The 14,880-nt window shown below is 37.8% G+C and overlaps 1 pseudogene; it reads left to right on the top strand.

Moving 5' to 3' along the window:
* The first annotated feature begins 487 nt into the window (after positions 1–487).
* Positions 488–13,827, top strand: LOC127619034 (mannan-binding lectin serine protease 2-like; annotated as a pseudogene).
* The last annotated feature ends 1,053 nt before the right edge of the window (positions 13,828–14,880 follow it).

Here is a 14,880-nt window from a genome sequence, read left to right as displayed (position 1 = left end):
CGTTTTTAGTATACATTTTTGTCCTCTTCTTCGCAGTGTTTGCAAGTAAACACACAGGAAAAATTAATCATTGACATCTGGAGAGAGGGACAGATTTCAAAAACTAGAGTTCACTTGACCATTTGCTGACAAGTGCTGTCTAAGGGAGCACCACATTTATAATCATCAGGTTGAATCAGACCTTTAATTTATTTGGTCTGAAACCTTGTGATTGCTGTTGTCTTCTTAGTATGGAACAATAACAGTGACAAATTCCATCTCCAATGGAGGGTAACAAAGGGTTAACTGATATGTCTTCAATCCAATAACTGATTCTCTCGTTTGACAGAATGAACAATAATGAAAATTATTTACAATGATTAGCAATGTTTACAGAGAGTTGTTTATTAAGTTGCTGGTTCAGTAACCTAGAGGACACTAGAGTTCTGCAGAGGTGATTAGGACATATTTTTGCAAGACAATCTGAAGTTTGAGGCTTTCTGGAATGATGAACATGTATGCAAAATGTTACAATGTGTTAAGTGTAATTTGTTAAGTGAGGAACGGTGATCAATGAGACTAATGCACCTTAATTGTTTTAGTATTGGTGCTTTGTTTTAGTCTCTCTTTGGCTTTGGTCCTCCTGCTTCCATTAATGTTTGGTTTAGAGCTGGCAGGGCTGTTTGAGAGCTTTACCTCTCCCAAATTCCCAAATGTCTATCCTGCACATGGTGTGGAATATCACGGGACCAGTAGGAATCCGATTATGCCTCTACTTCACTTATTTTAGCCTGGAACCTTCATGTTCAGGTTAGATCCATGTCTTAAACAGACCTTGCAGTATGGGCTAATTTTATGGGATATAAATGCATAAAACTGCATAACTTGCTTCTGGATTAAGTTATATATTTTAGGACATCACAGATAGCAAATATGACATTATGTAATATTGAATCTACAATGAACATACACATAATATAAGATTCCATTGTACAGTACACATAGGCCACCTGTGGAAAAGAGAAATGGTATATAACATTTTTTATTTTAATTTGCATTTGGCAATGAATAAGGCAGTAATTTTAAATGTGTTTTAAAATACTTGGAAAATGCCATGGAATTACACTGAGACATTAAGTTAACATCAATGCAAATTCAAATCAGACTTTAATCAGGAATCTGATGGTATGGCTAAATGCCAGCTAAACAGTATGTATTGGTTCTTCAAAGTTTTTACCCTAATAGATTCTTATAATTCCCCCCTTTTTACAAATATAATAAATTTTTCAAATCGTATCACAAATGGATTTCATACGGTATGCATAATTTCATTTTTAAATACGGGACAATGCCATTTTGCCTATCTTGCAAATAATAGTACTTTGCTTTGTCATCGCACTTAAGATTAATTTGCTAAATAAAATCAGAAAAAAAATATTTAGAACTGAAGCTCTGAAAAACATTATGAAAATTTGATTAAACCACTATTATGTAATACACCACACTGTACTGTAGTTCCCTATGGATATGCTAGTGCATACTCTATATTATAATATTCATTATGTGACCTTTTTATGCTAATTCAAGAATCAATTATGTTTATATTTATTATTACTTGTATAATGCTTTACTTGCTGAAACTGTCAACTGGTTTTCCAGGTATTCATGGAAGGCAATGAGACAGTTTGGTTCTGTGGTGAGGTAGAGCAATATTATGTTGATGCACCCAAAAACACTGTCATCAATTTTGCCACCAACACAAGGTCTGTGCTCTTCAGATCAGATTACTTTAATGAGGATCGATTCACGGGCTTCCAGGCATTTTATTCCACAGAAGGTGATGGAGTCAATGGATTCACTGCTTGCTGTCTCTCTCTCAATAGTCAATTAGTTTATTTTACAATACTATATTTTAAAATCTTGTGTATTTGTCATTGAATATAAATATTACCAATAGTCTAAATTGAATATATTTCATAAATATAAGTCATATTTGGCATTTAATCACATGAAACCATTTAGACATTATATGTCCCGAAATCATTAAGAGTAGTGCTAATGAAAACAGTTGCTAAACAGCCTCTTTTCACTCTTTACAGACATTGATGAGTGCCAAAACACTGTGGATGGAGAGCCCATGTGTGACCATAATTGCCATAATTATGTGGGGGGATTTTACTGCACTTGCAGATTGCGATACCAGCTCCACCCTGAAAGAACTCACTGCACTGGTAAGAATGATACCAGAACAGATTATACCTTTGGCCTGTAATCACTCTGCTCATTAAATCTGTGATCTGATACTGTGATTTATGCTGAGGTGTGGTGTACATTCATTTGCAAAATATAGCAAGTTCTACAATAAATAAAGTAATGAATAGCCTGAGAGGGATTTTGAACCAGTAGAGAATGCTTAAATGTTTTGCTCTCATGAAAAATGTATTTGTAAAAGACCATAAATTCTTAATGACCTTATTTATTGTATTTTACTCTGATTGTGTTGCAAAAGTGCTCCTAAATGGTTCTGCCAAAACAAACTTACAGAAAAGTACCATAGTATTACCATGTTTTTTTTTTATTCTTTTTTTATACTGTCCCATGATGATGTTTTTTTGAACATGTAGTATGGTAACACCATGGTATTCTTTGAAGAACCTTGGAGTACCATAGAAATTGAATATGAGTATTGTAATTTTTCAAGACCTAGTATATGCTAAAGTACAATGGTTTCACCATCTGATACCTTCACTGTAACAAGGTATGCCAAAGACCTTTTTTTTGTAAGGCATCATTGGTATAGTTTGACAAGCAGTAATATAATTTAATTTACTGTTTATTTTATGTATTTAAGAAGTTTTATTACAAGTCAAGTCAAGTCAAGTGGTTTTTATTGTCGTTTCAACCATATACAGTTAGTACAGTACACAGCAAAACGAGACAACGTTCCTCCAGGACCATGGTGCTACATAAAAACAACAAAGGACCAACACAGGACCACATGAGACTACACAACGAAATAAAATACCTATATATACCTATATAAAGTACGGGACAGTACAACAAATTTCTGACAATGAACAGGACAATAGACACAGTGCAGCGCCGACCAGTACTCAGTAGTGCAAAAAGATGACAGTTTCTAAAAATGTAAACATAACATACTGTGAGATAGTGTTCTATGCACATAGCAGTTATTGAGGTAGCAGACAGTTATAAAGTGACAGTAATTAAAGTGCAACTCAGGACACGTGTGTGTGTGTGTCAGTCCAGTCTCTGAGTATTGAGGAGTCTGATGGCTTGGGGGAAGAAGCTGTTACACAGTCTGGCCGTGAGGGCCCGAATGCTTCGGTACCTCTTGCCAGACGGCAGGAGGATAAAGAGTTTGTGTGAGGGGTGTGTGGGGTCGTCAATTTTACTGCTCCAAGCAATAAACACACATATTTGAGAAGCAGACTCTTTTTTACTGTTTAGAAATGTCTTTCTCTATATTCAAAATGCTTTTAAAGAAACAAAAATGTGTGAGATATGAGCAAACCCTTTTATGTTAAGGAAATATTGTCAAAGAGCTCAATTTTATGATTTATGCTGCACATATTGAATGCTGTACATCACAGACTGAAACTGTGGTCACAGCAGCAGGCTGGGCAGCCACGGCTCACCAAACACTATCTATCAGTGCTGTCAACAGCTCCTGATTGAAATAGCATAGGCTATGATTGCAAAAGAAATGGAGTCACCAAATAGTAGAGTTGTTTGTTATATCATTGATAGGATGGTCACAACTTAGTGCAGGGAATTTCTCTACAGTATATAGAAGCTTTATACAGAAAAATATAGAATATATTGTATTGGGATTTGTGTGCACATTTTTATTTGTTTCCCTTAAAGGGATTGCTCATTCAAAAATAAAATTCTGTCATCATTTACTCACTCCCATGTTGTTCCAAACCCATATGACTTTCTTCCTTGTTACACAGAAGGATATGTTAGGCTGAATGACAGCCTTGGTCACCATTCTTTTTCATTTTATGGATGAAAGTCATATAGGTTTGGAACAACATGATGGTCAGAGACTCTTCGAAGTCAGGGAGGGATTTTTCTGAAATATTTTTGCGTGCCCTTGCAATAAGTTTTCTTCGCATTATTTAGTGTTCCCGTAGCATCAAGCTTTGAGTTAATCACAATAAGATTTGCGTTGCCTCTCAATAGGTTGCATTTCCTTGCAGTACATTTTGTGCTGCCTCGCAATAGTTTGCGTTCCTTCACATTACGTTTTTGTGTTCCTTCGCAATAGATTGCTTTCCCTTACATTAGTTTGCATTCCCACACAATACGTTTTACGAGCCCTCTCAATAGTTGCGTTCCCTCACAAATCGTTTTGCGTGCTCTCTCAGTTGTTTGCATTCCTTCATATTGTTTGTGTTCCCCTGCAAAAACTATTGAGTGCCCTTGCAATAGTTTGCATTCCCTCGCAATACATTTTGCATGCCCTCACATTAGTTTGTGTTCCCTCACATTAGTTTGCGTTCCCTCGCAATAAGTTTTGTGTGCCCTCAAAATAGTTTGTTTTCCCTCGCAATGCGCTTTGTGTTCCCTCTCCTATAGTTTGTGCTCCCTCGCAAGACGTTTTGCATTCCCTTGCAATAGTTTGTGTGCCCTCTCAATAAGTTTTGTATTCCTTTGCAATAAATGTTGCGTTCCATGGCAATGGCAACAGTTTGCATTACTAGAGTAAAACCATGATTTCCGGCAAAAAAAGTATTGCAAGGGCATTTAAAATTACTGCGAGGGAACACAAACTCTTGTGAGGAATGCAAAACTTATTGTGAGGAAAATTAACCTGTAGCGAAGGAATGCAAAATTGGCTGAACTATCATTTAAAGTTATAGTAAATGGATTAGTCTCCAAGTAACCATTTAGGTGGCCCTCCCCAAATAAAAACCTAATATAAAGTGGTAATGTTCACTGCAGTTCTGGATAGAGTTTACTAGATTTAGCTTGCAGCATGCTTCAGCTACAGAGTGATGATACAGTGTGCAGCATCTTGCTAGCTTGCCTGTTTGAAGCAGTTGATCTCTGTCAGTCTAAGTGGGTCCAGGTCAATTAGCATTGGTTCCTGAGGGAATGACGTTATAGAGATCAGGAGAAAATTGATACCTGTTTCGAGCTGTAATACTGTGCTAATGGTGGGTAATTAATCACAATTACTAGCCCAGACATGCCTCTTAATTGTTTTTCTTTGCTAATGGTGTAGATAGAGACATCACATCATGCTGCACAGAAGGGAAGACAGAAACAATGACTTGTGTCTGAATCATTTAATCATATGAATTACCAGACCTTTGCCCTCCTCAGCTGAAATGCCCAATTTATTGCAATTTTTGTAACATCTGCTTTAGTTAAGTATAAACTGCAGCAGATTTTTGTTGGGGTGTATATATTAAAATTTAAAGGTAAATTGTGTAATTTTGTTGTTAAAATACTGTCTCCTATCGATTTCAACTCAAAGTGTAAACAATGAGGCTCTGTGGCGATTTCAAAACATTGCTCTGCGTTCCAACCAGCTCAGCACAGCTAAACTGGCTCACCCAATGGCGTAAGATTTGGGTGGAGCTCTCTGTTTGGCTGACCATTGCAGAAGTATTTTTGAAATTCCATTTGGTTACGCTAGTTACATCAAGCATATACTTTTACATGTTAACTTATTCCTTACACACTTTAGCTTTAAGGAATAAGTTAACATGTAAAAGTATATGCTTGATTATCTCAACAACTGTATTGTTTTGTTCATCTGGGCTCTGATGATAATTTTGTATCTCATTTAGTAATCTAAACTGTTAGCATTAGCATTGGCTAAACTGACTTGTTTTGGTACTCAAAATGTCTGTAGCTCTTCATAAATGACACTATTAAGATAGTAAGTAGTAGAAAGATATTGACAGACAGCTGTTTCTCTGGCCATTTTACAGGGTGAAAGTTGTATTTACCACTAGGCATCCCAAATCAATGTTGCAATTTCCTGTGGACCTCAGTGTTAAATGTGGCATGGATTGTTATTTGTGGAATTTGTGTGTGTGTGCTTTGGACAATTGTCAGTGAGTTTAAAAATGCATTTCTTCCACTGTATTTAAGTGTAGTGGGCAGTGTTTCAGGAGAGGTCAGGAAAACTGAGCAGTCCAGAGTACCCAGGTGTTTACCCAAAGATGAGCCAGTGTGATTACACTATCAGCCTGACGGAAGGCTTCCAAGTGACCCTGGACTTCCAGGGCCCATTTGATGTGGAGGCTCATCCTGAAATCCCTTGCCCTTATGACATACTCAAGGTTGGTTATTTCACAATCAGCAAGCACTAATAGCAATCCAGCTGGGATGGTAAATCAAGCCTAAAACAACAGCTATAATGGGGGACTTGTGGGTGCTTCAGGAACTTTCTTCACCTCTATCTGAAAATATATAAATATTGAAGAGTTTGCCAAGCCTTATGACAAGTATTTAGAGACTTAATTCATTGTTGCTTTTCAGATTAAAATGGTCAAATGGTGAAAATCTTCCCTGCTACCATAGCATTCAAATCTCATTAGCTGTTGTGTACATTCAAATATTGCAAATCAAGTCATGTCATGTCAGGTTTTTATGTCAAACATCATTCTCGCATGTTTCATGACCAATTGCAGTATATTATATTTGGCAAAAAATGGTTTAAGGGCATCACTACACTAATACATTTTTATTTGAAAATGCACCTCATCCTCACTGGAACACACTGAAAAAGGGTCTTCACTTCTTTAAAATTGGAGACATTTATTAAACGTTTTTGTCCTTTTGGGATGTTGACAGCCACATCCCCTTTTACTGCATGCTAAAGAACAGTGTGAACATCATGCCTAACATTTCATTTTGTGAGAAACAGCTGTCTATCAGAAAGTCATGTGAGTTTGGTATGACATAAAGGTGAATAAATGATTCAGAAATGTCAGTTTTGGGTAAACTACTCCTATTCTTCTGCTATTCCTATTATTACAAATGCTATATTCTATAGAACTCAAAGAGGATTCATAAATCAATTTACATTTGCTAAAATATTTTAAACGGTTATTAATATCATTGCACATTTAAATGGTTTTGTACTTTTGAAAGCAATTGGAATGTTGCACTATATATTATAGACTTTAGGGGAAAAAATACACTAATATCATTGTGTGACAAGAGATATAACTTGCATTCTATTGTGATTTTAGAGTGGTTTACTCAGAGAAGATTGCCTCTCCATGAATATAGACATGATAAGTGTGTCAGTGTTTGTTTATCAGAACTTGTTTTTATCCTCTTCAACCAAGCTCATTTGTGTTTTAATGACTAAAAACTATATTTTTTTCAAGGCATTAAATGCCTTTTTATGGCTTTCTCCATTCTGCCTCATTGCCTCTAAAAACAAATATGGTCTCCTCAGCATTGATGTTAAGCATCAGACTACACCACTAATCACTGACCTGAAGGCTGTTGAATACATAATGTATGCCCTATCATGCCCTCCACAACTGCCTATTATTTCTGCTCACTCTCCCACCTCCCTGGAGACTTGTTTATCTGTTGCCATTTGTATACACTGACAGTTCAAATGATCCACCTCAGCTGCTTGAGTAAAATAATCTCTGTCTTGTTTCTGCTCATCAGATCACTGTAGGTGGGTGGGAATATGGTCCATTTTGCAGGAAGACTCAGAAAAAATAGAGAGAGGCACATACAAAGTGCATGTGACCTTCCGTGCAGATGGCTCAGGGAAAAGCAAAGGCTGGAAAATCAAGTATACCAGCACAGGTAGTTTACAAGCCTCTACTGTATGTAGTGTACTGTACTGTTTAATATCAAGGTGTTTTGCATTTACATTTAAAGTTATGTTCTTTTTTTATCTAGAATATATAAAATAATAAACCTCCTTGTTGTCGCTATAATGGTGTGTTGTGCGTGGATGCCGCAGAGAATAGCGTGGGCCTCCACACGAACTACATCTTGACGGTAACGCGCTTAAAAAGCCACTTGATAAGATGCGCAGATTGACAGTCTCAGACTCAGAAAAGGGGAGAGAAAAAAGGTTATTTTGCATTTTCCCTTATGATAATTTAAATGTATATACATTACATAAACATTTATAAGATGTAACTAAATGAATTATACTCTGTCACTCCCCTAATGTAGACTATTCCAAATTTAATAGAGCTGAAGTAGTGATATGATAATATTTATTATGAGTCTACTTCTGTCTGATGTACAGTTTGAGTCACTATAATAAATTCAAGGGTAGTGATGTAGAATTCTGTGCCAAATTCAAATGTTTTCGAATCTCGCGCCGTGTTTCTCATTGGATCTCGCAGCGCTGTAATGATAAACGGTGCACGTTTAAGAGTTTGAGACCGGTCTGCGAGTAAAAATGCCCCTGCTCTGCTCATTGAGCCATATCCAACTACAGAGCCATGATACAGGTGCATTAGTTGAAGGTTGTGACTCCGCCTGTCTAAACCAGACACTTCAGGTGCATCGCTAGACTTCAGAATCAGATAAACTGCAGTACAAATGTGCACCATCCCGTATAATGTAGAACAGGTACATGTCTAGATAATCGTTTTTACAAAAGAGGACCTTAATATGACTGATAAACGCCCCCCATTTGTAACCTAACACCCCACTCTCTACTAATTTGCTCTCAGCTCCCGCTGGCATCGTTTGAACGCCCCATTGAGAACCCCTGTGCTGGGCTAATGATGTCAACAAAAGCTAATTGGAGTCAGGAGCTGGCAAACCTGGCATCCAATTAATGAAACAAAATTTGAGGTGTGGGTTAACTTTGACTTGACATATTTTGAGATTGCTATTCATAAGAAGCATCGGTAACACTTAAGATTACAGCCAGCAATTTCCAGTGTACGTACACCGAATTTACAGCGTACCTTTTTTGTATTAATAGTGTAACTATACAGTACGTATATAACGCAATTCAATGGAAAGGAGGAGGCGAGAACCGGCTTGTCAACATAAATAATAGTTTAATGAGAAACTTAAACAAAATTCAAACACACACGATGGACATGTCCGCAAACGATCTCTCTCTCGTCGCACTACCATCCGCAATCGGCCTTTATCCCTCTCAGAGGCTAAATTAGCCTGATAAGGAACCGGGTGTGTATAATCACGACCCGGCCCCGCCCTCCGCCCTGTCACATTCCTCCCTCGTTCTCTCAGGCAGGGGAGCCTCCGGCATAATGTGCACCCCCCCCCCCCCTTTCCCTAGGGGAGGGCGTGCCCTAAGCCCCGTCTGCCGGCAGGTCACCCCGTCTACCTGGATGAGGGAGGGGACAAGGGGAGGGAAACAGAAATATAAAAAATGGGGGGGTACTTCCTGTAACAGTGTAGTACCCCCCCAAAAAAACACTGTCAAATTTAAATGAGAGGGAAAAGGCCAACGCGTATCAGCAGTGAGAGAGGAGAGAGAGATAAAAAATTAAAAAACACATACTCGCCAGTTCTCCGATACGCCATAGCTTGTTCCTCGGCCACTCCTCCAGCCTCTAACGGATGACAACCGCACCTCTCCGGACAAATCAGAGGCAGTCCTCCAGCCCCTGGTGGACGGAATGCCCCACCGCATTCTCTGGGAACAGAAGGGATCTCCCCCGCCCCTGGCGGCAGTTCTCCCGCTCAGTGGCCGGTAGGGGACTCCTACGCCCATAGCAGCGGCCCTGACCGCTCCAGGCGGTCGGTTAGGAGCCCCTTCTCCCCTCGCGGTCGGCGGCCGTTCCGTTGGGGTGGATGGTAGTGGCGAGAACTTTTTTATTTTTTTTGGATATTTCAGTTAACTTGCATTGGGACCTAACGTGTCTCCACAAGCGTTTAACATGCCCAGGGTTGCCAGATACGAGACGAAACACCCCCAGTTTGAGATTTATACTTGCGCAAATTGGAAATATTCTGCCTAATGTAATACTTATTTTGTGCAATCTGGCAACCATGCACGCAAGTCCGCTTTTCTATCTCGCTTTCCCCTTTGAAGAAACTTAGCGATCTGTAGTGCAATGTTCTGCTCAAGGAAAAGTGTTATACGGCTACTCTGTGTCCATTCTTGAGGCTGCTTGTGAAGTTTGCAGGAAACCTTCTCAGTGATTAAATTAAAAATAAAAGTAGATCTCGGCATCATTGACACGGAGGGGTAATCTTTGAAATGCGAGCAAAAGCAAGCCAGAGACAAATATGTATATGTATTTTTTATTTGTGCAATTTAGAAATGTTGAAGCCGCTTCACACCTGTATGTAACTCTTGCAGTAATCATTTATTATAGTCATGCAGCCTGTGTTATTCAGTTGTGTGCTGAAAGTTAAACCATCGAAGAGACCTGTATCATGACCCTTTTTAGCATGTTAATGGGTAATGCTTTAAAAAAAAAAGGAAACTTGCACGCTTTACGACAAACATTAAAAGTCCTATACATAAATTTTTTTTTTTATATATATTAAAACAGACCCCTGATGTGTAGATTGTTAAATTGAATAATAAATTAACAGGGAAGTAGAGATGGTAAAACAAATGTAAAAGCTCAGCCTTTATTCAGTTTTTTAATGCCTGATAGAAAATTATCTATCTTTGTATAGCAATACAATACTTTAGACAATTGCAGAATAATCCCATTAGTCACAGATACACTTCTGAAATTTGAGTACACAACTATTTCTGGGCTTAAAAATATCAATAAAAAAAAAATCAATGCAGAACATTGTATCTCAAAAGGAATCGAGTCTACTATACAGAAAACATTAAACAGGCATGGTGTCCATGGCAGGAAACAAAAACTATGCTGCGCCTGAAGTTTGACAAAGACCACCTTGACACCTTGAAAAATGTTTTGTGGATTAATGAAACAAAGGTTGAACACACAGCACTGCATATGGTGTAAAAAGAGCACCACAAACCAACATGAACACATCATCCCAACGGTAATGTATGGTGGAGAGAGCATCATGATTTGGGGCTACTTTGCTGCTTATCCCAAGAGATGCTGTGGAATGACCACAAGAGATCCGTTCACACCAGATATCCTAAGAATTTGGCTGATATGAAGAAGTTTTGTAAGGAAGAATGGTCCAATATTCCTTCTGAACGTTGTGCAGATATAGTCCACAGCTACCGGAAAGGCTTGGTTGAGGTTATTGCTGCCAAAAGAGGATCAACCAGTTTTGCAATCCAATGGGTTCACTTACTTTTTCCAAGGCACTGTGAATGTTTAATGGGTTGCGCTAAAAAATACATGAAATATTATAATTATTTGTGTGTTGTTAGCTTAAGCACATTGTGTTTTTCTATACTTGTGACTTTGATGAAGATGAGATCACATTTTATGACCAGTCAATGCAGAAAACCAGCTAATTCCAAATCACATACTTTTTCTCGCCACTGTACATAAAAAACACTTTAAAAAAAAGATGTACCCCTAAACATTTACAGGCTCTAATATCTCTATTTCAAGAAATATAGTGTAAAAATGATAAATGGTGTGCAACCTACTACACAAATTTTAATTCTGTATTCAGATCGGATGGCTGTCTGCATAGATATTTTAGACATGATACATTAAAAATCACATAAACATTTAAATGACAAGAGTTAATGATCTGGTTTCCAGAATGTGTGCTTTCATTACCAGTTATTATCCAAAGTACTCACTGTTTCCTTCTCTCATAGCCATGCCATGTCCAAACCCTGTGACTCTTAAACACGGACCTATTGACCCAAAGCAGTCTCAGTACCTCTTGACAGACACTTTCAATGTCACATGTAATAAGGGCTATGAGTTAGAACAGGTAAACATTTTTACTTTGACTTTCTCAAAGGTGAAATAAAGCTTGGAATGCTCTTTATGGACTTAAAGGTGACTTCTTGCATCTTTAGAGGGAGGAAACATTGCCCTTTATCAAGCCACATGCCTAAAGGGTGGATTTTGGAATTAAGTGTGTCAGTAAGTTCAGAAATCCCAGATAAGCATGAATCTGTGGGTATAATCTTCAATGAGGTGCATTGCAAAAAGAAGGAGGGATGTTTTATAACCTGCAATAATAGTTCAGGTTGAAGTGAGGAGAATTCTTCTGAAGAATTTCTTCAAAAAGCACATAGTGATTACACTCATAACTAAAAGCATAATTTTAAACACTGAATTTCAGGCTGCCAGTCTAAAGTAAAAAAGAAAAAAGATTATGAAAAAAAATGGATAACAGTAAATGTGCCAGGTCAAAGAAATATTTTCACCAGCAAAAAATAGATATTTATGAATAAATTACCCCAAAGATAAAAGCAGTAAAAGGAGACCTATGTAATATGTGCAAGGGACCGATATTATAACATTACTTAAAATATTAACTAAAATGTAAATAAATAAATAAATAACAATGAATTTGATGAAAATTGAATAAAAGAACATACATATTACATAGAAAAACAACAACAAATAATTAAAATTTGAACAGTATTTATCAGTATTTAATTCTTTAAAAAATGATGAGTTCCCCCAACATTACCTTGAAGGTATCTAAAATAACAGAGTAAACATTTGTTTTTCTTTTGCAGTTGTTGATTGTGGAGATCCTGCTGAAATTTATAATGTAAAATTCAGTACAACAACATATCAGACCATTATTGATTATTTCTGCAATAAATTCTATGAAATGGAAGCTGGAACAATTGGTAAGGGACATATTTCACATTATAGTTCATGGATGGAAAAATAATACTGATCAGCCAGCCACAGTAGTTTACAGTTACATGGAGAACAAAGCATTTCTATTTTTCTCTCTGTAATAAGGAGTCTATATGTGCACATAATGACTACCACTTTTTAAAGTGTATGAAGATTTTATTTGTAAACACATTTTTTCTTCCATTCGCATTATTTCATATTTTTGATTACTAACCTATTATAAAAAAATGCAGAAAACAGTAATAATAAAGAATAAGCAGATACATCAAAATCTTTGACTGGTAGTGTATATCAGTCATATCTTTGAATGTAAAAACAAACAAACACACAAAAAACATCTATTGTAATCACTGATCCAGTGTCTGTTATTCTTGAAAGTTTGTGGCAAGCCCATAGGAAAACTATAAAGAGTCATTGGTGGGAAGAACACAGCGAAGAATGAGATTCCCTGGCAGGTCACGATACTGGTTGGCTCCAAGCTTGTAAGTGGTGTTTCTTTGGTGTCGGATGACTGGGTCCTGGCTCATGACCTGCAAAGCGAAGATTCCTTCAACCTTAGGCTGAAGATGGGCATTGTCACATATGAGGACCAAAATGCAATCGTTGCTATTCCAGAGAAAATCTTAATTTTAACTTCAACCATGACATTGCCCTGATTGAACTGCAGTATAAGTTACCTGTCAATTATGCTGTCATGCCTGTGTGTTTGCCTGGGATGGAAGAGCACTTTCTTTTGAAGGGTAATGACAATGGGAAAGTATCTGGGTGGGGTGTGCAGAATGCCAAAGCACTCAGAAAATATTCAACTCATCTCCAGTACACACTCTTACCCTTTGTTGATTTTGAGAGTTGTTCCATGGTGTCAGATAAAGGGAAGCTAGTAGCGACAGAGAACATGATATGTGCTGGGTTTTCTCAGGGAAAAATAGATTCATGCGAGGGGGACAGTGGAGGGCCCTATGGGTTTTTTGATAGCCAAAGTGAAAATAGGTTCATAGGAGGTTTTGTGTCATGGGGTTATGGGTGTGCCCAACCTGGGTATTATGGGGTTTATACCAAAGTGAGCAATTACTTACCCTGGTTTAAAGAAATTATGTCCATAAACAGTTAAAAGTTGTGAAAATGCTCAAACGTTCGACTTTGATTTCATTTGTATTACTGATGTCACGATCTCGCTCCCCGCGCTCGCACGCTCGCTCCCCGAGCTCGCACGCTCGCCCCCCGAGCTTACACGCTCACTTCGTCGAGCGCACAGGCTCGCTCCCCGAGCTCGCAGGCTCGCTCCCAATCACCAGTTATTAGTTTCACCTGTACTCATCTCTATCACTAGGTTATTCGTTTCACCTGCACCGCTCGTTTTTTCCCCTATATATATCACAACCCTTTCGTCTCACTCTTGTTGGTTATTGTTTAGTGTACCCCTTCGCTTTGCCAGCACTAGTGTTCCCCTAGTTTCCCTTGTCTTTTCCTCTCGCTAGTCCCGTCTAGTTGTTTACCTATTTCCCGGCTTCGACCTAACGCTTCCCCCGACTACTCTTCACTGGATTTGCCCTTTGTTATATTCTGATTCCCCGGCTTCGACCTCACGCTCCCCCTTGCCTGTTTATTCGAATAAAGCTGTTTTTATTCGACATTGTGACTGTCTCTTCTTGTGCGCGTGACAATTGAGCAAAATATTGTTAATTACTTTTTACAACTATGTGACGTCTTAGCCCTGTAGATATTTTTTAAGCAGTTTTGACAGCAAGCTGAGATTGCTATGTGTTGTAAGATGCAATTGCTTTCATAAAATAGTTTCAGAAATTAAAGTATGAAGCTAAAATATTTTTTCCACTTTTTTGTTTTGACTTTTGGGGAATACTAAAGATAAACACAACAAATAAAAAAGATTCCATCCCAAAATGTTTTTTTATATCTGCAAAGTAACATAACTGTTTTTAAAATCCAAAAGATAAAACAGAACACCTCTGGATGCTAATTTTACAAAATGTAGTAACAGCTATACTGTTTAAGGAATAGTTAAACCAAAAATGAAAATGTTCTCATTATTTACTCTCCCTCATGCCATCTAAGATGTGTGTGACTTTCTTTCATCAGCAGAACGAAAGATTTTTGGAAGAATATTTCAGCTCTGTAGGTCCTTAAAATGCAAGTGAATGGGTGC

The sequence above is a fragment of the Xyrauchen texanus genome, chromosome 25, assembly GCF_025860055.1.
Source record: "Xyrauchen texanus isolate HMW12.3.18 chromosome 25, RBS_HiC_50CHRs, whole genome shotgun sequence".
Taxonomy (NCBI): domain Eukaryota; kingdom Metazoa; phylum Chordata; class Actinopteri; order Cypriniformes; family Catostomidae; genus Xyrauchen; species Xyrauchen texanus.
This window is presented reverse-complemented; position numbering and strand designations above follow the sequence as displayed.